Source organism: Aythya marila, assembly GCF_965140915.1.
Source record: "Aythya marila genome assembly, chromosome: 1".
Taxonomy (NCBI): domain Eukaryota; kingdom Metazoa; phylum Chordata; class Aves; order Anseriformes; family Anatidae; genus Aythya; species Aythya marila.
The window spans coordinates 41494239-41516615 of NC_139042.1; positions in this window are offsets into that span (position 1 = coordinate 41494239).

A 22377-nucleotide genomic window follows, 5' to 3' on the forward strand; every position below is an offset into this window, starting at 1 on the left:
CCTGGCTATATGTACTGACTAGGGGATGAGAGGCTGGAGAGAAACCCCACACAAAGGCAGCTAGGGGTTCTGGACCTTGATTATGAGTCAACAGAATGCCCTGGCAGATGAGAGGGCTAACCATATCCTGCGGTGCATCAAGCACAGCATTGCAAGCCTGCCAAGGGATTGTCTGACTCTACTGTGTGCTAGTGCAGACTCACCTTGAGTACTGTGTGCAGTTTTGAGCACCACATTATTAAAAGGACATATAGCTCTTAGAGACCGTCCAAAGGAGGACTACAAAGGTGATGGAGGGTCTAGAGGGCAAGACCTATGAAGAGTGGCTGAAGACACTTGGTTTGTTCAGACTAGTGATGAGGACATTGAGGGGAAACCTCATGGTGGCCTACAGCCTCCTCACAAGGGGAAGCAGAGGGGCAGGTGCTAAACTTGTCTTTCTAGTGACCAGTGATAAGACCCAAGGATACAGCATGAAGCTCCAACAGGGGAGGTTCAGACTGAATCTTAGGAAAAAATTCTTCACTGAGGGGGTGGTTGGGCACTGGAACAAGTTCTCCAGAGAAGCGGTCATGGTACCAGGCCTGCTGGAGTTCAAGAAACATTTAGACAACACTTTCAGACATATGGTTTAATTTTTACGTGGTCTTGAGTAGAGGCAGGAGTTGGACTCAGTGTTCCTTGTTGGTCCCTTCCAACTTTTGCCAGGAATATCTATAGAACAAATACTGATCATTCATGAAGCATCTATAAATGCACTTTTTTTTTTTCTTTTTTTTTTTTTTTTTTTTTTAACAAATGCCTGGTCCATAGCTAAAAAACTTTTGTGAACTGCAAGGGAACTTACTGAATGATACCTAACAAATTTGGACAACAAATACTTTAAAGAAAATCTCAAAGGGGCTTTTCTAGATCATGATTTTCAGCATAATAACTTAAGCCCACTGAACTCCTTTTTCTTGGATCTGACCCTACATCTGCAGAAATATAATAAACAGAAATGAATGGAGAAATTAGTCTCATAACAAAAGTAATACAGATAAAAAACTGATAAAAAACTATTAACTTAAAGTCTTTTTCTGAGGATCACTTACAACAAAACCTGGTTGATAGAGAACTATAAAAAATCTTAGTAGAGTAATTCTTCTTATGCATAAAAAGTCCTGTAATAGTGTTATAAGCTATAGCATTTTTGATCTTTATTATAAAACACTGCAGTATCTATTCATAAAATCTACTGCTTGATTCAGCACCCTGTAACACCAGCTTTTATGCCTTTATAGATGCTCTAAGAATTTTCTTTTACAATTAATTTAGTACTCATGGCATGTGCCAGGTTGCAGAATCCAAGTCTCATTACTCAGTCACAGAATTAATTTCTCAAAGTCTATAGGTTCCGCTGTTGCTCAGCAGTTGACCTTGCCCCGTTTGGTCTTTATGTGTTATGGCTGGAAGTCAGACTGACTAAGATACAAGCATACACACAAAGTACTGAGGAGTCAAACTGGACAATACACATCTTTATTTCTGGAATGTTCTTTACATTGATCAGGCACTGTCTTAATAGCAATAATAATGACAAATGCAATAACAATTTAACAATTTAAACATATGGCAGTTTATATAAACATATAACAATGTAATAATTTAAACATAGCAGCAGAAACCATAAACAGTGGATTTATTGGTTTAAGTTAAAATAAATAAATAATTAAATGAATTGCAGGCATAATAATAAATATTTTTGCCTACGTGAACATGCAAAAATATAATTTCCAAATGTTTTTGTAATGAAGAATAGACAGTAAGTATGTAAATGTGACTTCATCACCAGTAATGTAGCATAGTTTCATTATATCTCAAACCAACTTTTGACAGTTATCATCTTTGGTGCAACATAGCAGCACAGGACATTTTGTTTGATTCTTTTAAACTAGTTTTATTCAGTAACTAGTTTATTTAAACATAAATGTATGTGTTTGAGTTGAGAAAGCAAGCAGATTTTTCCATTATATTAACATAAAACAATATGTGAGAAACTAAAGTACATTAGTTTTAAGTTCTTCCAGGACACAATGACCTGAAGGAATCTCTTAGCAGTTATCTAAAGATAACTGTCTCTTTGCTTGATACCTTATTTATTTTTAAATATATGTTTATATATATTTATTTATAAGATTGCATATCTTAAAAAGCAATTAAAAATAGGAAATTATAGAAATCAATGCCTCAGTCTTTCTTCAGAAAAAAAAAAAAAAAAAGCTGAATAGTGAAAAAGTCATTTTTAAATCAAGTTTTCCATTCACTAATTTAAGTAACGATTAAAATTTTTCATTTAAATCACTGTATTTAAATCAAATAAAATTAATCTGTGCTACTTTAAACTAATTATAAGATGAAAGATTCTTTGTACCAATGATATTGAATAGTATTAGTTAAAAAGGTAGTTGTTCGATGATCCTCTTCTGAAACTGTTTATGAAAAAGTCTGGAATCATAGAGAAATGATGTATGTTTCTATGAAAGAAGGCAAAAGGCTTTTGTTACATTTTGCTATTCCCTTAAGAGCTGTTTATTCATATATTAAATTAGAAGCACTTTTTTTTTTTTGGGGGGGCGGGGATATTTTGTATTTTGTTTTGTATTTTGTTTTCAATAAACTGCATTTGACTTTTATCAGCACTATATTCTTATTGTGGTCTTTTAGCCTACATCTTAAAGCAAACATCAGGAGACCTATCATTTCAGCAATGCACTCATCAAAAGTTAAATACCTTAAAAGAACTTAGGAGTTTTAACAATGCAAAGTAATCAGGTAATCAATAACTCATTTAATTAAATTTTTCCTAATTCAAGTAACAATAATTAATGCAATTCCTCCTTCAGGGGGAGAGGGGGGAGATGGGTGGGGACGAAGGGGGTTGAACTTATGACCAAAAGAATTGCCTGATCAGGGTTTGAAACAAGGGACGTTGTGAGTCCAGAACTAGACCTTGTGCTAGGGACATTAAAAATTAAAATTAAAAGGGTAGAGAGAAGACTCACAGAGAAGACATTTACCCCATCTCTAGAGACCATAGCTTACATAGCAATAACTGATTACTAGAGCTTTGAAAGTACATGATAATTTCACAAATAACATAAAGGCCCTACAGCTTAGGTGGGTAATACACTTTGCCTAGAGTATGTTAAGGACAGAAATTAATTTTATGAAGCAGAACTGAGCAAAAATCACAGGAGACACAAAAATTCGGTTGCAATGTGATTGCCATAATGGAAAGAAAACTATAACATCATATCAAGGATAACAGAGTGTGACTTTTTTGTTTGATTGTTTATTTTTTGTTTTTGTTGTTTTCAAATATTTCTGTCTGGACTTACTTATTTTAATTTTGCACATAAATTTTGATCTCTTGCATGTTTACCTTGAAAAGACCACCAGACTAGAAATGCACTGAGCATACATTAAGCCACAGGTCCTGCCACAAACATGAAGTTTTTCCATTAGATCCTTTCTGTTACCTTTGATCTTCATAATAACTTTTAAGGGAAAGACCATGTATATAATCTTCTTATGGCATGGACTTTTATTACTGAGAGAAAATGGAAATTGTACTTTTGGCTCAGGTCACTAACATAGAAAAAAAGAAGACCCAAATCCATTATACTTTGAGAGAAAATTTAATAAGACTCAGTTCCCATAAGAGTCTAGTTTGCAAAGACTTTTATTTTTCTGACCTTCAGATTAAAGGCCAAAACCAACTTTTAACAATCATTAAATAAGAGGAAAAACTATAGCAAAACAAAACACCACACCTCTCTTGTTCTCCTTGCTTTCCCATATGGTTCAGCGAACAGTTCTAAGACTGCCATTCCTTATGAAATTTCCTGATGAAATTGTAGGAAATCATTTCATATTATTACCAAATAGCAATTTCTGTAATTTCTATGACCATGACCCAGAATGAAAATCAACTCCAGATCCTACCTTTTGACTTGTCCTCTAAGGATCTTACCAAAATTCTGCCAGTGAGGGTGGCATTAACTGGAAAATGAAATCAGTTTCCAAGTTTAGACTACTTTTTCTTTGAAGACCATTATGGTACACTCAACAGAAAACAAACGTATGGTTTGCATCACATATCTGCATAGTAGTTGGTCAAATAGCCAAATGGAACAAGACTTAAAAGAAGATAAATTTTGCAGCTTATGTAAATAATTAATTTTCTAAACAATGAATTTTACACACACACAAAACTCTTTTGATTTAATATTAAGTAACATATAGCTATTGTCATCTTTGACATGGATTTAATTTATACAGTACACTTTAGTAAAGGGTTACAAAATGTGAAGAAGCTTATCAATGCCCTGACATCAAAGGAGAAGGACTTCAGATCTATGAAGTCAATTTCAAAACAGTACCAAGCAGTCATAGGCAAGTGATTTGTTTGTTTGTTTGTTTGTTTTCAATATAAAATAGACATGTGTGGGAGCAAGGAAAGAACAATAAAAGAGCTTTGAGAGTCAAAGTTCTGTAGGAAATGAGTTGTGTAGGAAATTACTGAAGCAAAAGGCAGGCATTGCAGTGGAAGAGGGCTGAACCATTTTTCTCTGTATTTTCCTTTGCAGTAAAGTTACATATATATGCACCTTCTGTGAATATATTTCAGGTGTTAAAAGCCCAGTACAGGAAGTGATCAGTGTGTCAAAACATTCTATACTTGAACATTGAAATATTCATTGTAGGCAATGGTTCTAATACTAAAAAAAAAAAAAAAAAAAAAAAAAAAAAAAAAAAAAAGTAATTACATTTCAAAAAAAAGTAATTACATTTCATTTAATACTTTGTTTTTGAAATAGAATCTAACAGATATAAAACAGGATTAAGCCAATTTAAAGAAATTGAATTATTACTAATTTGGTTGAATTGATTAACTTTTGTGTATCCTAAATCATTTCCATGTATAAGGGAAATATTAATATTGTTCTAGTTTTAAAATACAACAAGATGTTATAGGAATGAAAATCAGCTTACTTTTCTTTGGTGTCTGAAAAAAAAAATATGTCTGGAATATGCATTAAAAGAAGAAATACAAACACTTAGTTAAATGAAAAAAAGTTAAAACTTTTTCTTGACTCAGTGATAGACTTTAAGTCAGGCTAAATGAATTAGTTTAATTCTAATTGAATGGGGAAGAAAAAAGGAGAAAGGGAAAGAGAAAAAGGTTATGTAAAAACTGACATGTAAGAAAACTGGTACTTTGAAGTTATTCTAGACTGAATAGGTTGAGAGGGACTTAAAGTCAGGTCATTAGCAGCTGGAGTTTGCTAGAGTTCATCAAGAATTGCCTAGTACATTGCTCATCAGGGGAAGCATGTATTTTTGTTTGTTGTGTTGTTGTTTGTTTGCTTGCTTTTTTTTTTTTTCCTCCCCCAAGCATTTCTAGAATTTCCTTGGGATTACCTCATCTGAAGCCAATTAAACTACATCAGTAACACTGGTGTAAAACAGATAAGATCTGAAGGTTGCATACTCCAAATCCAAGGTGAAAGTACCATAATCACTGCATTTGCAAGTCCTACACCCTTGCAAAAATATCAGGAAATCCATTGAGCAAAGAATACTGTGTTCATCACTTTATATTATTGATTGCAAGTAATTTAAAACTTGCTGGTTTAAAGAATTATGAGCCTTGTTAGTAACAGAAGTTCAAACATCTGCCAGATTAAAAGACTCGCCCAGAAAATAAAAGTGAACTTAATGCAAACAGTATGTCTGAATCAAGAAAGAACAAAATGATGATCATGAGAGAAGAGAGTTTCATATAAAGGAAATGAATGAACGAACAAACAAAAAGTACTATTCATTAGTTTTGAGTGTCAAAGCACATTAAGCAGGACTCAGGTAGAACTTCTAAAATCTTTAGCAGTTTCCAGAAATTAAAATGTTTGTACAACTATAGATAGCATGTCTTGATTCTTAAATTCATTCCTGTGCAAGTGCAAGAAATCCAGTCAGCTGGTCTAGTCCTGAAAAAGACCAATCTCTTTTTTAAAATATTTACTTCTGGAATTGAAAAACAATTAAATATGCGGGTGTGTAATTTTCAAAGTAGGAGAACTTTAATAGTATGAACTCATTGTCACTGAGCATAAGAAATTCCCAAATTTTGGCACACTATTAATATGCAGAAAATGCAAATGTGAATCAAAAATAATATGTACGGAAATTATAATGTTAGAAAGGAGATTAAGAAAATTATTCATTTTAAGTCACTTTTAAAAATCATTTGTCATCCACTCATTTAAGCAGGATTTTTTTCAAAGAGTAACCTCTTCTCATGTACTCTACAGGTACCTTAAAGGTGGCTGTATTGAGGTGGGGGTTGGTCTATTCTCCCATGTGCCTGGTGACAGGGTGAGGGGGAAGTGGGCTAAAGTTGCAGCAAGGGAGGTTTAGGTTTGTAGTGGGTTTACGTGGCAAGGTTTTGGTAGCAGGGGGCCATAGGGGTGGTTTCTGTGAGAAAGATCTAGAAGCTGCCCCATGTTTGGGAAGGGCCCCATTGTTTTCCAGAGCTGAGCCAATAAGCGATGTTGTTTTGCGCCTCTGTGAGAGCATATTTAAGACAGGGAAAAAAACGCTGCGCCACACAGCAGCTGGGAGAGTGAGAAGAGTGAGGAACAGCCTTGTAGGCACCAAGGTCAGTGTAGAAGGAGGGGGAGAGGTGCTCCAGGCACCGGAGCAGAAGTCCCCTGCGGCCTGTGGTGAGGACCATGGTGAAGCAGGATGTCCCCCTGCGGCCCATGGAGTACCATGGTGGAGCAGGGTTCCACGTTGCAGCCCATGGAGAAGACCATGGTGGAGCAGGTGGCCCTGCACTGACGAAGGCTGCCGCCTGTGGAAGACCCCTGCCGGAGCAGATTCTGGGCCGGACCTGTAGCCCGTGGAGAGGAGACCACGCAGGAGCAGGTGACCTGGCAGGAGCTGCTGCCCGTAGGGGACCCAGGTTGGAGCAGTTTTCTCCTGAGGGATGGACCCCGTGGTACGGACCCATATCTGGAGCAGTTCTGGAAGAGCTGCTGCCTGTGGGAAGCCCACGCCGGATCAGTTCATCAAGGACTGCATCCCGTGGGTGGGACCCCACAGCACAGGGGACGAGAGTGACCGAGAAGGAGCAGCAGAGAAGAAGTGCTGTAGACTGACCATAACCCCCATTGCCCCATTCCCCTGCGCCGCTCGGGGGGAGGAGGTGGAAGAGGGTGGATGGGGGGGAAGGTGCTTTTGTTTTTTTTTTTCCTTTGTTTTCTCACTTCTCTCGCTTGTTAGTAATAGGCAATAAATCTTACTATCTCCTTATGCCGAGTCTATTTTTCCCGTTACAATAATTACTGAGTGATTTTCTCATCCTTGTCTCAACCCTTGAGCCCTTTTCACATGTTTTCTCCCCATTCCTCTTTGAGGAGGGGGAGTGAGAGAGCGGCTGTGGTGGAACTCGGCTGCCCACTCGAGCGGAACCACGACAAGGTTGTATATTAGGAAGAACTTTACTGAAAGGGTTGTGAGGCATTGGAATAGGCTGCCCAGGGAAATGGTTGAGTCACCATCCCTGGAGGTCTACATTTAGATGTAGAGCTTAGTGATACATTTTAGTGGAGGACTTGTTAGTGTTAGGTCAGAGGTTGGACTCGGTGATCTTGGAGGTCTCCTCCAACCTAGATGATTCTGTGATTCTGTGACTTAGTTGATTTTTGCTGTGGGAGAGGTATCTACTCCTCAGGTTCTGTAGATATCAGTAAAATGACAAAGTAAAAATAGAATTGGAAAGCATAAAACCAAGAAATATTGAGAGGAAATGTTTATCTAGGAGGAACATATCTGAAGGAAACTCTGTATAAATTATACCACTTAGAGATTCACACACTTTAGTGAGAATACAGATTGTTTTGTCCTGACCAACACTGCTCTTATTGTGTCATTCCCAGAGCTCAGATCATACAGTACTTCCTGTTTTGGTGGTGGCACAGAGCAATAGTTAAACCAGAAATAAAATAATAGTATATGCTGCACTACAACTGTCATCTATATATCTATGTTAGCCTATATATATATTTGAATAATATTTATAATGTAGGTAGATAATTAATATGTTTATTGGTTTTAAATCTCTGACCTCAAAGGAAAAGAGCTCAATTTATTTACTGAATATACCAGTATATCCTACTGCATAAATGAGAAAAATAATGCTTTGGATGGTGTGTTGCTGTGTGTGTTTTTGTTTGTTTGTTTGTTTTTGACATACACATAAAAAATTTTGTAAAGATCAAACTCAGAAACATATCTTCCTTCCCATGCATACTGTATTTCTTTTTAACTCATTCTTTTGTAACCTTTTCTCCAGATTTCTCTTATTAAAATATGACAATACTTCAAAGCTACAAAGCTTCTGGGTTCTTTCTGTGATTGATAATAAAAGAACAGTCCTGGATATGTTCCAGTTATTTATACAGAATAGTAATCTCTTCAGGCAGTAATCTCATTGATAACGGTGTACTAGTCAATGAACAAGTTTTATTCCTTTGTAAAAGTCTTGTGTAGACACAGGTATTGATGAAATCTTCTCTAACTTTCGGAATAAAACATAGACACACAATTCTTACAAGAACCTTTTCCTGATCTGAAGTGGATATTTCCCACATAAAGTGTGAATATGAGAAAGCAAGATTTTTGAACCACAAACACTGATTTAATTCTTTCTGCTATGTAAGGTATTACTCAACATCTGGAGGAACCTGAGTTTGAAATGAGAGCTGCCCTAGGAACTTGTCCTTGCTCACATACTTCTTTATCCTAACCTGTACCTTGGCTTTATGGCATTCATGAAACCTCCTGAACTCTGTAACATCTTCTTTTTTAATATCTGTTTTGCAGTTATCATTCTTCTGTTTGTTTATGCACAGGATGTGAGCCTCTAGCATGGGATGTGAACCTCTAGCATAGTGCCAGTGAAGATCCTATGCATATCCACTATCGTTAACAGACATTTCCATGGGAATTGTGTTCAAGAAATGTATCTAAATAAAAAATGAAAATCCATATTCAGCTTTTTAAATTTACTGTTTAAGTTGTATCCAAATGCAGATGGAGTTATTGAGAATACACAGGGACATAAACATAAATTTTCATTATGTATCTGATTTTTGGTTTCCTAAATTTAACTAAATGTTACTATTTTATGACAAATTTATTAATATTTAGTTGTGGGTTTTTTTGTTGGTTTTTTTTTTTTTTTTCCTCTTAAGAAAAGCCTGAAAACATAGCCTATTTCAAAATGTTTTAGAAAAGTATTTCCAATCATTTTGTTGTTGTTGTTGTTTATTTGTTTATTGTTTGTTTTAATATGTCAGTTTCCAAGGGAACTGCTTTGGTGTCTGTAGTATCATTGTTCAACTATCATACTGGAGCTTTTAGACTAAAGTATTTGATTCATGCTTATTGCTCACAGGAGACATTAAGAGTGGAGATTTGCTGGGGACAGTTGAGCAGACTCCATTACAGCTCTGTCATGTCTGGCAATGACCAGAAATGATGTGAGCAGCTCCCATCTTTTCTGTGTTGCAGATGTTTAGCATTGCTTGTCTGGTGAAGGGTATCACAGACTCCCTGCTTTCTCTTTGATGGGAGGAAGGAAATACAGGAAGTTACATTAACTTTCCCTGAGCCACAGTAGCACCTAGTAGAGGCAAGCTCTTTTCTATTTAACAGCTAAGAACAGTAAGAAAAGATAAATTACAAAGCAAGAGTGTTTATCCTATTTATTTTCTTTATTGCTGTTCTTGGAGAGAGACATTGCTTGGCTGTATTTTTATTTGACTCAGAGCTGATACATTTCATATAAAAACTCTAAGCTACTCTACTTCACATCACTTAGCAATAGTCTCCAGCTAATGACAAATGAAGGGTTAGTTCACTTCAACCCACACCATTTTCCCATTAAAGAGTAGGTTCTCTCCTTCATCCATGGGGAAATAGAGAAAGGACAGAGGGAGAAGGTAGGAAGTCCCTATTCATATACCATCAGTGAAATCATCCATATTTGAGGAATGCTTCAACAGTGCCTTATAGAATATTGGAAATACAGTAAAAAAAAAAAAAAAAAAAAAAAAAAAAACAACTCTTCCTTGGTCTTGATAATATCTTGTTATAATATGATAATATAATGTAATATTATATTATATTATATTATATTATATTATATTATATTATATTATATTATATTATATTATATTGTATTGTATTATGATAATATGAAAAAGCTGGCCAACATTATGAACATTGTCAAACATAGCACTTGTGGGGATAAGGAGAAATTTTCATGAACAGTTCAAAGTCAAAAAGGTGATTAAAGTTTCCACGTTTCCAAGCTCCAGAAATTGCACAAGCTACTCCTCAGGAACAGATACAAATTACCGAAGCTCTACTATTTATACAGTGATGTACTAAATAACATTATCCTATTCTTGCAATCCTTACTCTGGTAAGACTTCCATATTACACTTAGGTCCCAAGAAAAAAAAAAAAAAAAAAAAAAAAAGATAGTGGGAGATGACAATGGATTAAAATCTAGGAAACAAAATGAGACGTATATTAATACATTCCATGTTTAATAGTGGAAAAACTTTTCAAACCACCAGCAAACCTTTTTTTTTTTTTTTTTTCTTTATTATCATACAGCAGTTCAGGGTATTATTGTTTAACAACTTGCAATTTACACAACAAAACAAACGTTAGCAGCCATGTCAGTATCCCATATCAGATAATCAAATGTTTTCACATCAAGTAAGATTATACAGCTGTTTGATTTGAATAATTAAATATATTTATTTAAATAAACATAAAATAGATTTGTGAAGATGAAAAGGACAGCTGTAATGTCAGTGTATCAAAATAAAATGAGATCATTACCACTATATAGTCTAGGAATAGAGAAGGATGAAAACCAACCGTTCAGCCATAATGATTTCATTAGGATATATATGTAGAGAGATGAAAGGAAGAGATCACTAACAGATTGCTAGTGAAACAGAAAAAGTGTGAAAGCAGCTGAATGTGGTAATACTTACAGAAATGAAAGTAGAAATGCTTCAGAAAATAAATATAAACTTTTCTCTGTCTAAGTCAGGGCACAAGCAAAAATAAAATACATATTTTTTCAATTCACCTCAGAGTCATTGATCTCTTTTAAGCATTGAGCCTAATGAGGCAAGTAGGAAAAAACTATAATGGGTTTTGCATCTGCTTATTGTTGGGCTTTGACTATTCTTTGGAATTAAATCTTATTTTCTACAGAAGAGTCTTTTAAATTGTATCAATACTCTATTACAAATAAAATTATGAACATTATTTCATGATGAATAATAGCTGATTTTTTTTAACTATAAATAAATATGTATTATGTCAGTTTCCAATCACACAGCTTTTGAGGTTGCTACATATGCTATACGAATATCAATTCTTTTCTGTAGAAAAGAAGAATTCTGTAGAGCCATCATTTTTTTGTGGGTTTGAGTGTTGTGTTTGTTTGTTTGCTTGTTTGTTTTGTCCATGTATTATATAGAAAATAAAATGAAACTAGAGACTTTTCTGTCTTCTAAGTAGTTGCTTATGACTTACTTCAGTGTCCCAAAAGTGCCCTGGTCAGGCCTCACCTGAAGTACTGTGTCCAGTTCTGGGCTCCCCAGTACAAGAAAGACAGGGATCTCCTGGAAAGAGTCCAGCAGAGGACCACAAAGATGATACAGGGCCTGGAGCATCTTCCTTATGAGGAAAGGCTAAGAGAACTGGGTCTGATCAGCCTGAAGAAAAGAAGACCGAGAGGGGATCTCATCAATGTGTATAAATACCCAAGGTGTGGGAGACAGAGGGATTTGGCCAACCTCTTTTCAGTGCTTTGCGGGGACAGGACAAGGAGTAATGGTCATAAGATAGAGCACAGCAAGTTCCGCACCAACATGCGAAAGAATTTCTTCACAATGAGGGTGATGGAGCACTGGAACAAGCTGCCCAGGGAGGCTATGGATTCTCCTCTGGAGATATTTAAGGCCCGTCTGGACGCCTACCTGTGCAGCCTGCTCTAGGGAACCTGCTTTGGCAGGGGGGTTGGACCCAATTATCTTTTGAGGTCCCTGCCAACCCCTACAATTCTGTGATTCTGTGAAATACCTACGTGAGATCTATTGTAGCACTGGCTGAAATATGTTCGTATGGATTTGTAATTTCATACCATGTATCTTTACAAGGCATTTGGAAACGATCAGTAATTGGGCTGTCATGTGGAAAGTGAATTGGATATGTAATATATTTTATAATTATAAATTGCAAACTGTGATTTTGGCACACATTTGTGAACAAAAGTGTTAGATTATATTAATTAAGCAATGAAGTTCTTCATATAGTCAACAATGTGATTAAGATGTCTTTAAAAAAAAAAACAACAACAACAAAAAATGGAGATGACATTATTGAGTGGGATGTCACCTAGATAATAGCCAATAACATTTCTAAATGCAGCAATGTTTCTGAGCTTTCCCCACTTTCTGGGGATTGTACTTCTTTTCCCACTGGAGACCATGATTTCCTTAAATGTTGCTGTGGTTTATCCCCAGCACTAAGTGACACATATCTGCTTGTCAGGTGTGACACACACGCTCCACAGGTGGAGTAGGGAGAGAAAGGAAAGCAGAGCTCATTGCATGGAATGATTTCTTGGGAAGACAAATGCCATCACTCTGGATGTCCTCCCCTTCCTCCTTCTCTACCCCATATTTATTGCTAAGCATGACGTCAAATGATATGGGATATCTCTGGTCAGTCTGGTCTGCCCTGGTTCTGTCACCTACCAGCTCCCTGTGCACCCTCAGCCTCCTGGCTGGTGGGGCAGTGTTAAAAGCTGAAAAGTCCGTGGCTCTGTGTAAGCATTGCAGTGCAGTAACTAAAAACATTGGTGTGCTATCCCCACTATTTTCATCAAAAATCCAAAATGCAGTATAGGGTGAGCCACTTGTCCTGGTTTCAGTTAGCACAGAATTAATTTTCTTCCTAGTAGCTGGTGGAATGCTGTGTTTTGGCTTAGAATGAGAAGAGTGCTGATAACACCCCGATGCTTTAATTGTTGCAGAGCAGTGCTTATACTAAGCCAAGGACATCTCAGCCTTTGCTCTGTCCTGCCAACGGGCAGGCTGGGGGGTGCAGTAAGAGCTGGGAGGGGACAGACCCAGGACAGGTGACCCAAACTAGCCAAAGGGGTATTCCATGCCATCTGACGTCATGCTAAACAATATATAGGGGTGGCTAGCCGGGGGGAGGGGGCCGGACTGCTCGGGGTTAGGCTGGGCATCGGTCAGCGGGTGGTGAGCAATTGCATTGTGCATCACTTGTTTGTACATACTATTATTACTTTCGTATTATCACCATTGTATCATCATTATTATTATTGTTATTATTATTTTTGTTATTTTTTTTTTCTGTCTTATTAAACTGTCTTTATCTCAACTCACGGGCTTCACTTTCCATTTCTCTCCCCCGTCCCAGAGAGGGAGGGGGGAGGGTGAGCGAACGGCTGCGTGGTGTTTAGCTGCCGGTCGGGTTAAACCACGACAGTCCTTTTGGCGCCCAACGTGGGGCCCGAAAGGTTGAGATAACGGCAGATCTGATCAGAGTGTGTTAAACTAAAATTGGTGGAAGGATTAGACCTGCTTAATAGTCTTGTTGTTCTGCCTCATGAATGCACTTCAGATTCTGCTTAAAGTTAAACAACTACTTATGAAGCTCATCCGGAGATCTGCCCGGAGGCAGTATAGTTGTGGGTGGCAGGGAGTATGGGTGGATATGGGCAGGCATCTAGAGCAGTTGGCACCCCCAGTGTGTTGGAAATTCACCCCTGAACAATGGCAAAATCCTCAAAAACTGGCAGAATGCTTGAAAAAAAGGTGTAATGATTCTGGCAGTTCCAAAGTAACACAAATCATTGTAACGTGCTGGGGCCTGGCTCATGCCTATCGAGCTGCCATTGATACTGCTGTCAACTTAGTGACAGACCCTGCGGCCACTCCAAACCCTGTGACAGATCCAACGGCCACTGTGACCCCTACGGTGGATTCTGCAGCCGCTCCAGTCCCAGCTCCTGCAGCCGCTCCAGTCCCAGCTCCTGCAGCCGCTCCAGTCCCAGCTCCTGCAGCCGCTCCAGTCCCAGCTCCTGCAGCCGCTCCAGCTCCAGCTCCTGCAGCCGCTCCAGTCCCAGCTCCTGCAGCCGCTCCAGTCCCAGCTCCTGCAGCTGCTCCAGTCCCAGTTCCTGCAGTCGCTCCAGTTCCAGCTCCGGCCGCTACTCCAGTCCCAGTTCCTGCAACTGCTCCAGTCCCAGCTCCTGAAGCTGCTCCAGCTCCAGCTCCTGAAGCCGCTCCAGCTCCAGCTCCTGCAGCTGCTCCAGTCCCAGTTCCTGCAGTCGCTCCAGTTCCAACTCCGGCCGCTACTCCAGTCCCAGTTCCTGCAACTGCTCCAGTCCCAGCTCCTGAAGCCGCTCCAGCTCCAGCTCCTGAAGCCGCTCCAGCTCCAGCTCCTACTGCTGCTCCAGTCCCAGCTCCTGCAACTGCTCCAGCTCCAGCTCCAGCTCCTGTAGCCGCTACAGCTCCGGTTCCTGCAACTGCTCCAGCTCCTGTAGCCGCTCCAGCTCCTGTGGCCGTGTCAGAGAAACGAGCTGTAGCAGTGCAAGTTGACCCTGCAGAGGGCATTCCAACCCCTGTGGCAGACCCTGTAACAAAGTCAGAGAAACGAGCAGTAGCAGTGCAAGCTGCCCCTGTAGAGAAGGTGAAAATATGGTATAGAAATTCAAGTCGTTTAGAACGCAGAGAGTCTTCTGCCAATCCAGGTAAGGCTTCTGCCAAAACTAAGTATAGAGATGACGAAGATGATGACGACGCTGGGCCGTCAAGGATTCAGGAGGAGGAAGATGAGGATGCCGAAAGAGCAACAGTAACTACCCGAAGCCTAAACGAGCGCGAGCTACGAGATGTGCGAAAAGATTTTGGTCGCTGTATAGGTGAGCAGCTTGTCACCTGGCTGCTCCGGTGCTGGGACTCTGGAGCCAATTGTGTGGAATTAGACGGCAGGGAAGCCAAGCGGCTGGGATCCCTTGCTCGAGACGCCGGCATTGACAAAGCAATTGCAGATGGAGCACGACCCACCAGCCTCTGGAGGCGTCTCCTCTCAGCTGTGAGGGAAAGGTATCCCTTCAAGGAAGATATTTTATGTCTACCAGGCAAGTGGACCACTATGGAGAAGGGAATCCAGTACCTGAGGGAATTAGCCGTACGGGAAGTGATTTATGAGGATCCAGACCTCAAACAAACATCCACAGATCCAGATGAAGTCAAGTGTACACGACCCATGTGGCGGAAGTTTGTACGGAGTGCACCATCATCATATGCCAGCTCATTGGCAATAATGGCCTGGAAAGAGGATGAGGAACCCACAGTGGGTGAAGCGGCTAAACAACTCCGGCAGTACGAAGAAAGTCTCTCCTCTTCCTTACAGGCCTGCGTCTCAGCTGTGGAGAAACTTTCTGAAAAGGTTCACCAACTTGAAGAGAATCTATTGTCCTCCCCACCTGAACCAACCAGTGCCCACCGACCAAAGGAGAACACTTGGGAGAAACTTTCTGAAAAGGTTCACCAACTTGAAGAGAGATTATTCTCCTTCGCACCTGTACAAAGCAGTGTCTCAGCTGTCAGGGGTAGGCGTTCACCCACAAAAGGAAGACGATATGGTGGGTACTCACCCCGTGCCACCCTGTGGTTTTACTTACGAGACCATGGAGAGGACATGAGAAAGTGGGATGGAAAATCTACTGCGACCCTAGAGGCACGGGTACGTGAGTTGCAAAAGAAAACAATCAGGAAAAAGGGATTCTCCGAAAAGTTTGCTGCTCCAACTTCCAGCAGACAGTCCTTCAAACACAGAAACGAGGAAGATTCTGACCAGGATTAGGGGGGCCCTGCCTCCAGCCAGGGGGAGGAAAGGGACAATCGAGTTTATTGGACTGTGTGGATTCGATGGCCTGGCACATCACGCGCACAGAAGTATAAGGCTTTAGTAGACACCGGTGCACAATGTACTATAATGCCATCGAGCTATAAAGGACCAGAGCCCATCTATATTTGTGGAGTGACAGGGGGATCTCAGCAGTTGACTGTATTGGAGGCTGAAGTGAGTCTGACTGGGAATGAGTGGGAAAAGCACCGCATTGTGACTGGTCCGGATGCTCCATGTATCCTTGGCATAGACTATCTTAGAAGAGGATACTGCAAGGACCCAAAAGGGTTCCGGTGGGCTTTTGGTATTGCTGCCTTAGAGACAGAGGGCATTAGACAATTATCTACCTTGCCTGGTCTCTCAGAGGACCCCTCTGTTGTGGGGTTGCTGAGGGTCGAAGAACAGCAAGTGCCAATTGCTACCACAACTGTGCACCGGCGGCAATATCGCACCAACCGAGACTCCCTGATTCCCATCCATAAGCTAATTCGTCAATTGGAGAGCCAAGGAGTGATCAGCAAGACTCATTCACCTTTCAATAGTCCCATATGGCCAGTGCGAAAGTCTAATGGCGAGTGGAGACTAACAGTGGACTATCGCGGCCTGAACGAAGTCACGCCACCACTGAGTGCTGCAGTGCCGGACATGCTGGAACTTCAGTATGAACTTGAATCGAAGGCAGCCAAGTGGTACGCCACAATTGATATCGCTAATGCATTTTTCTCCATCCCTCTAGCAGCAGAGTGCAGGCCACAATTTGCCTTCACTTGGAGGGGAGTCCAATATACTTGGAATAGGCTGCCCCAGGGGTGGAAACACAGCCCTACCATTTGCCATGGGCTGATCCAGTCTGCACTAGAGCAGGGGGAAGCTCCTGAACACCTGCAGTACATCGATGACATTATTGTGTGGGGTGACACAGCAGAGGAAGTTTTCGAGAAAGGGAAGAAAATAGTCCAAATCCTTCTGAAAGCCGGTTTTGCCATAAAACAAAATAAAGTCAAAGGACCTGCACGGGAGATCCAGTTTTTAGGAATAAAATGGCAAGATGGACGTCGTCAAATCCCAATGGATGTGATCAACAAAATAACAGCTATGTCTCCACCAACTAACAAAAAAGAAACACAGACTTTCCTAGGTGTTGTGGGGTTTTGGAGAATGCACATTCCAAATTACAGTCTGATTGTAAACCCACTCTACCAAGTAACTCGTAAGAAGAATGAGTTTGAATGGGGCCCTGAACAACGACAAGCCTTTGAACAAATCAAGCAGGAAATAGTCCATGCAGTAGCCCTTGGGCCAGTTCGAACAGGACCAGATGTAAAGAATGTGCTCTACACTGCAGCCGGGGAGAACGGCCCCACCTGGAGCCTCTGGCAGAAAGAACCTGGGGAAACTCGAGGTCGGCCTCTGGGGTTTTGGAGTCGGGGATACAGAGGATCTGAGGCCCGCTATACTCCAACTGAAAAGGAGATATTGGCAGCATATGAAGGAGTTCGATCTGCTTCGGAGGTGGTCGGTACTGAAGCGCAGCTCCTCCTAGCACCCCGATTACCGGTACTAGGCTGGATGTTCAAGGGAAGGGTCCCCTCTACGCATCATGCAACTGATGCTACATGGAGCAAGTGGGTTGCACTGATTACTCAGCGGGCTCGAATAGGAAACCCCAGTCGCCCAGGAATATTGGAAGTGATCATGGACTGGCCAGAAGGCAAATACTTTGGGATATCATCAGAGGAGGAGGTGGGTCGTGCTGAAGAAGCCCCACTGTACAACCAGTTGCCAGAGAATGAAAAGAAATATGCCCTGTTCACTGATGGGTCCTGTCGTATTGTGGGGAAGCATCGGAGATGGAAGGCTGCTGTATGGAGTCCTACGCGACGAGTTGCAGAAGCTGCTGAGGGAGAAGGTGAATCGAGTCAGTTTGCAGAAGTGAAAGCCATTCAGCTGGCTTTAGACATTGCTGAACGAGAAAAATGGCCAGTTCTCTATCTCTACACCGATTCATGGATGGTAGCAAATGCCCTGTGGGGATGGTTACAGCAATGGAAGCAAAACAACTGGCAGCGTAGGGGCAAACCTATCTGGGCTGCTGCATTGTGGCAAGATATTGCTGCTCGGGTAGAGAACCTGGCTGTGAAAGTACGCCACGTAGATGCTCATGTGCCCAAGAATCGGGCTACTGAAGAACATCAAAACAACCAGCAGGTGGATCAGGCTGCTAAGATTGAAGTAGCTCAGGTGGACCTGGATTGGCAGCATAAAGGTGAATTATTTATAGCCCGATGGGCCCATGACACCTCAGGCCATCAAGGTAGAGATGCAACATACAGATGGGCTCGTGATCGAGGGGTGGACTTGACCATGGACGCTATAGCACAGGTTATTCATGACTGTGAAACATGTGCTGCAATCAAGCAAGCCAAACGGTCAAAGCCTCTTTGGTATGGAGGACGATGGCTGAAATATAAATATGGAGAGGCCTGGCAGATTGATTACATCACACTCCCTCAAACTCGCAATGGCAAGCGCCACGTACTTACAATGGTGGAAGCAACCACCGGATGGCTGGAAACATATCCTGTGCCTCATGCTACCGCCCGGAACACCATCCTGGGCCTTGAAAAGCAAGTCCTATGGCGACATGGCACCCCAGAAAGAATAGAATCAGACAATGGGACTCACTTCCGAAACAACCTTATAGACACTTGGGCCAAAGAACATGGTATTGAATGGGTGTATCACATCCCCTATCATGCGCCAGCCTCCGGGAAAGTTGAACGATACAATGGCCTGTTAAAGACTACCTTGAAAGCAATGGGCGCTGGGACGTTCAAAAACTGGGATACGCATTTGGCAAAGGCCACCTGGTTAGTCAATACTAGGGGATCTACCAACCGAGCTGGACCTGCCCAATCAAACCTGTTACGTACTGTAGATGGGGATAAAGTTCCTGTAGTGCATGTAAAAGATATGCTGGGTAAAACAGTCTGGGCTACTCCTGCCTCAGGAAAAGGCAAACCTATTCGTGGAATTGTTTTCGCTCAGGGACCTGGATATACTTGGTGGGTGATGCAAAAGAACGGAGAGGTCCGGTGTGTACCTCAAGGAGATTTAATACTGGGTGAGAATAGCCCATGAACTGAATTGCACCATGTTAAATAGTATATTATACTGTATGTTATCACTACCATGATTACTATAGGTGACTAATTAGAATGTATGGAAAAGAGTGTAACCTGAGCATGACATAAATGGTATGGAATAAGGGGTGGATAGATGTCCTGGTTTCAGTTAGCACAGAATTAATTTTCTTCCTAGTAGCTGGTGGAATGCTGTGTTTTGGCTTAGAATGAGAAGAGTGCTGATAACACCCCGATGCTTTAATTGTTGCAGAGCAGTGCTTATACTAAGCCAAGGACATCTCAGCCTTTGCTCTGTCCTGCCAACGGGCAGGCTGGGGGGTGCAGTAAGAGCTGGGAGGGGACAGACCCAGGACAGGTGACCCAAACTAGCCAAAGGGGTATTCCATACCATCTGACGTCATGCTAAACAATATATAGGGGTGGCTAGCCGGGGGGAGGGGGCCGGACTGCTCGGGGTTAGGCTGGGCATCGGTCAGCGGGTGGTGAGCAATTGCATTGTGCATCACTTGTTTGTACATACTATTATTACTTTCGTATTATCACCATTGTATCATCATTATTATTATTGTTATTATTATTTTTGTTATTTTTTTTTTCTGTCTTATTAAACTGTCTTTATCTCAACTCACGGGCTTCACTTTCCATTTCTCTCCCCTGTCCCAGAGAGGGAGGGGGGAGGGTGAGCGAACGGCTGCGTGGTGTTTAGCTGCCGGTCGGGTTAAACCACGACACACTACAAAGAAAATTAACTTTCTCAGTCAAAACCATGACATTTTTCACCCCTTATCCCATTGCACTTACATCATGCTCAGGTCCCTCATTAATCACCACCCTTCAATACACAGATATCTTTCCCTCATTCTAAGGACCACCTTTATGAAATGTCCATAAAATGGTCAGAAAATATTCACTAAGTTCTTTTTCTCCATTACTTAGTCTTTGTCTATTATGGTAGTCACCCAAGATAGGAAAGCCGGTGTTTTGCATGGAGTTATTTGATGCCAAAGCCAGCTCAGGTCACTGCTGTTCTTGCACTGTGTCTTGTCAGGTTCAACCTCCATTGGTTTGAGTGGTTCCTGCTATAGGAATTCCTATAACATGTAACTCAGATCATAGGTTACTACAATAGGTATATCCACCACAGTTTCCACCCCTGGTCCCTTCAGGCCAGACTACAGGTTTTAACATTGCAATGGACTCCTCCCCTTGCCCCTGGCCTGGCTAGTGGCATGGGATTCCTGCTATAGTATTTGCTATAACATGTAACTTGAATAATGGGCTAAAACATTTTAAAGTCATATGCATTATTATCTCCACCCCTTGTCCTTTTGAACCAGGCCATAGAGTTTAACAATGCAATGAACTCCCCTCACCCCTGCTTCAGGCTGGACTCAGTCCAGTCCTTTGGCCACAATCTCTTAGAGGTGTACCTGCTCTAACATGGCCTTATCTATGAGCCACAGTCCCTTCAGAGTTCTACCTACTGTGCTGTGGACCAATCCACAGCCACAGATGCTTTGAGGTCTACCTGTTCTGGTGTGGACCTTTTTCTTTGGCCACCGTCCCTGCACAGATCCTTTTCAGAGGTACACCTGCTGCATTGTGGCCTTATCCACAGCCACAGTCACTTCTAGGTGTATCTGCTATAGTGTTGCCTTTTTCTTTGGCCACAGTCCCTGCAGAGATCCCTTCAGACACCTGTTGTGTCATGTTCTTATCCACAGACACAGATGTTTCAAGGTATTCTTGAAGGCATGGCCTTATCCATGGACACAGACACTGAAAGATGTATCTGCTGCAGCACGGACTTCTCTGTGACCACAGATGATTTGAGATGTACTTTACTCCAGAGTGGGTAAATCTGTGACCAGAGATACTTCGGTGTGTACGTGCTCCCACATGGATTCATCCACAGGTCACAGTCCCTCTGACTCAATTTAAGTTTGAAGTTCCAGCCAGTCCAGTCCAGTATCACAGGAATAGCAGTGACGCCCTAGATGTCTGCCAGACCAGGCTTGTGGCCATAGGCACTATAAAAACATTCCCAGGCAGAGAAAAGCAAGATGAAAAAGAGTAGAGTAAGAGGCAGAAAAAAAAGCAGCCACTAATAAGCAACAGATTCTAGCAAACAGTAAGGTAAAGTCCCATGGCAAGCACAGGACCATACCAATTATCAGCTAAACAGCTATAGCTTCTAAAAAATTCATCTAGCACACTCTACATTGAAATCAAAACTGTCATCTCAAACCCTTTAGGCCCCAGATTTGGTGTCAGGAAGAACTGTTGTAGTTTAACGCTATTAAGCAGCTAAGCACCACATAGCTGCTTGCTCACTCTCCTCAGGTGGGATGGGTAGGAGTGAATCAGAAAGCTAAAAGTGCAAGAACTCATGGGTTGAGATAAAAACATTTTACTAGGTAAAGCAAAAGCTGTGCATACAAGCAAAGCTAAACAAACAATTCATTCACTACTTCCTATCAGCAGGCAGGTGTTCAGCCACTTCCAGGAAAGCATGGTTCATCATGTAGAACGCTTTCTTAGGAAGACAGACACCATCACTCCCAATGTTCCCCTCTTGTTCTTTACACAGTTTTATTGTTGAGCATGACACTGTATGGTACGGAAAATCCATTTGGACAGTGTGGGTCAGCTGTCTTGGTTCTGTCCCCTCCAATGTCCTCAGGCACCCACTGATTCCTCACTGTCAGGGCAGCACAAGAAGCAGAAAAGTCCTTGTCTCTGTGTAAGCACTGCAGTGCAGTAACTAAAAACATTGGTGTGCTATCCCCACTATTTTCATCAAAAATCCAAAATGCAGTATAGGGTGAGCCGCTACAAAGAAAATTAACTCTCTCCCAGTCAAAATCATGACATACATGTGTATAACCCTCCAGCCTTTACTATCTCTACCTATACTGTGAGATAGAAGGGGACAGTAGTCAATCACTGGCCTACAGGTTGGGTGTCAAAGTCAGGCTTGCATCCTTGATATGTCTATCTGTTTCTGTACCTTAGCTGTACCTAAGGCATAAACACTCAAATATGTTCTTATGCAAGGTTCAAAACTTAGTGTGTACAAATAAAGAAGTTTACTATATAAACCAAGTATTGCTAGCAAAAGTTTCCTTTTGTGTTGTCCCAGACC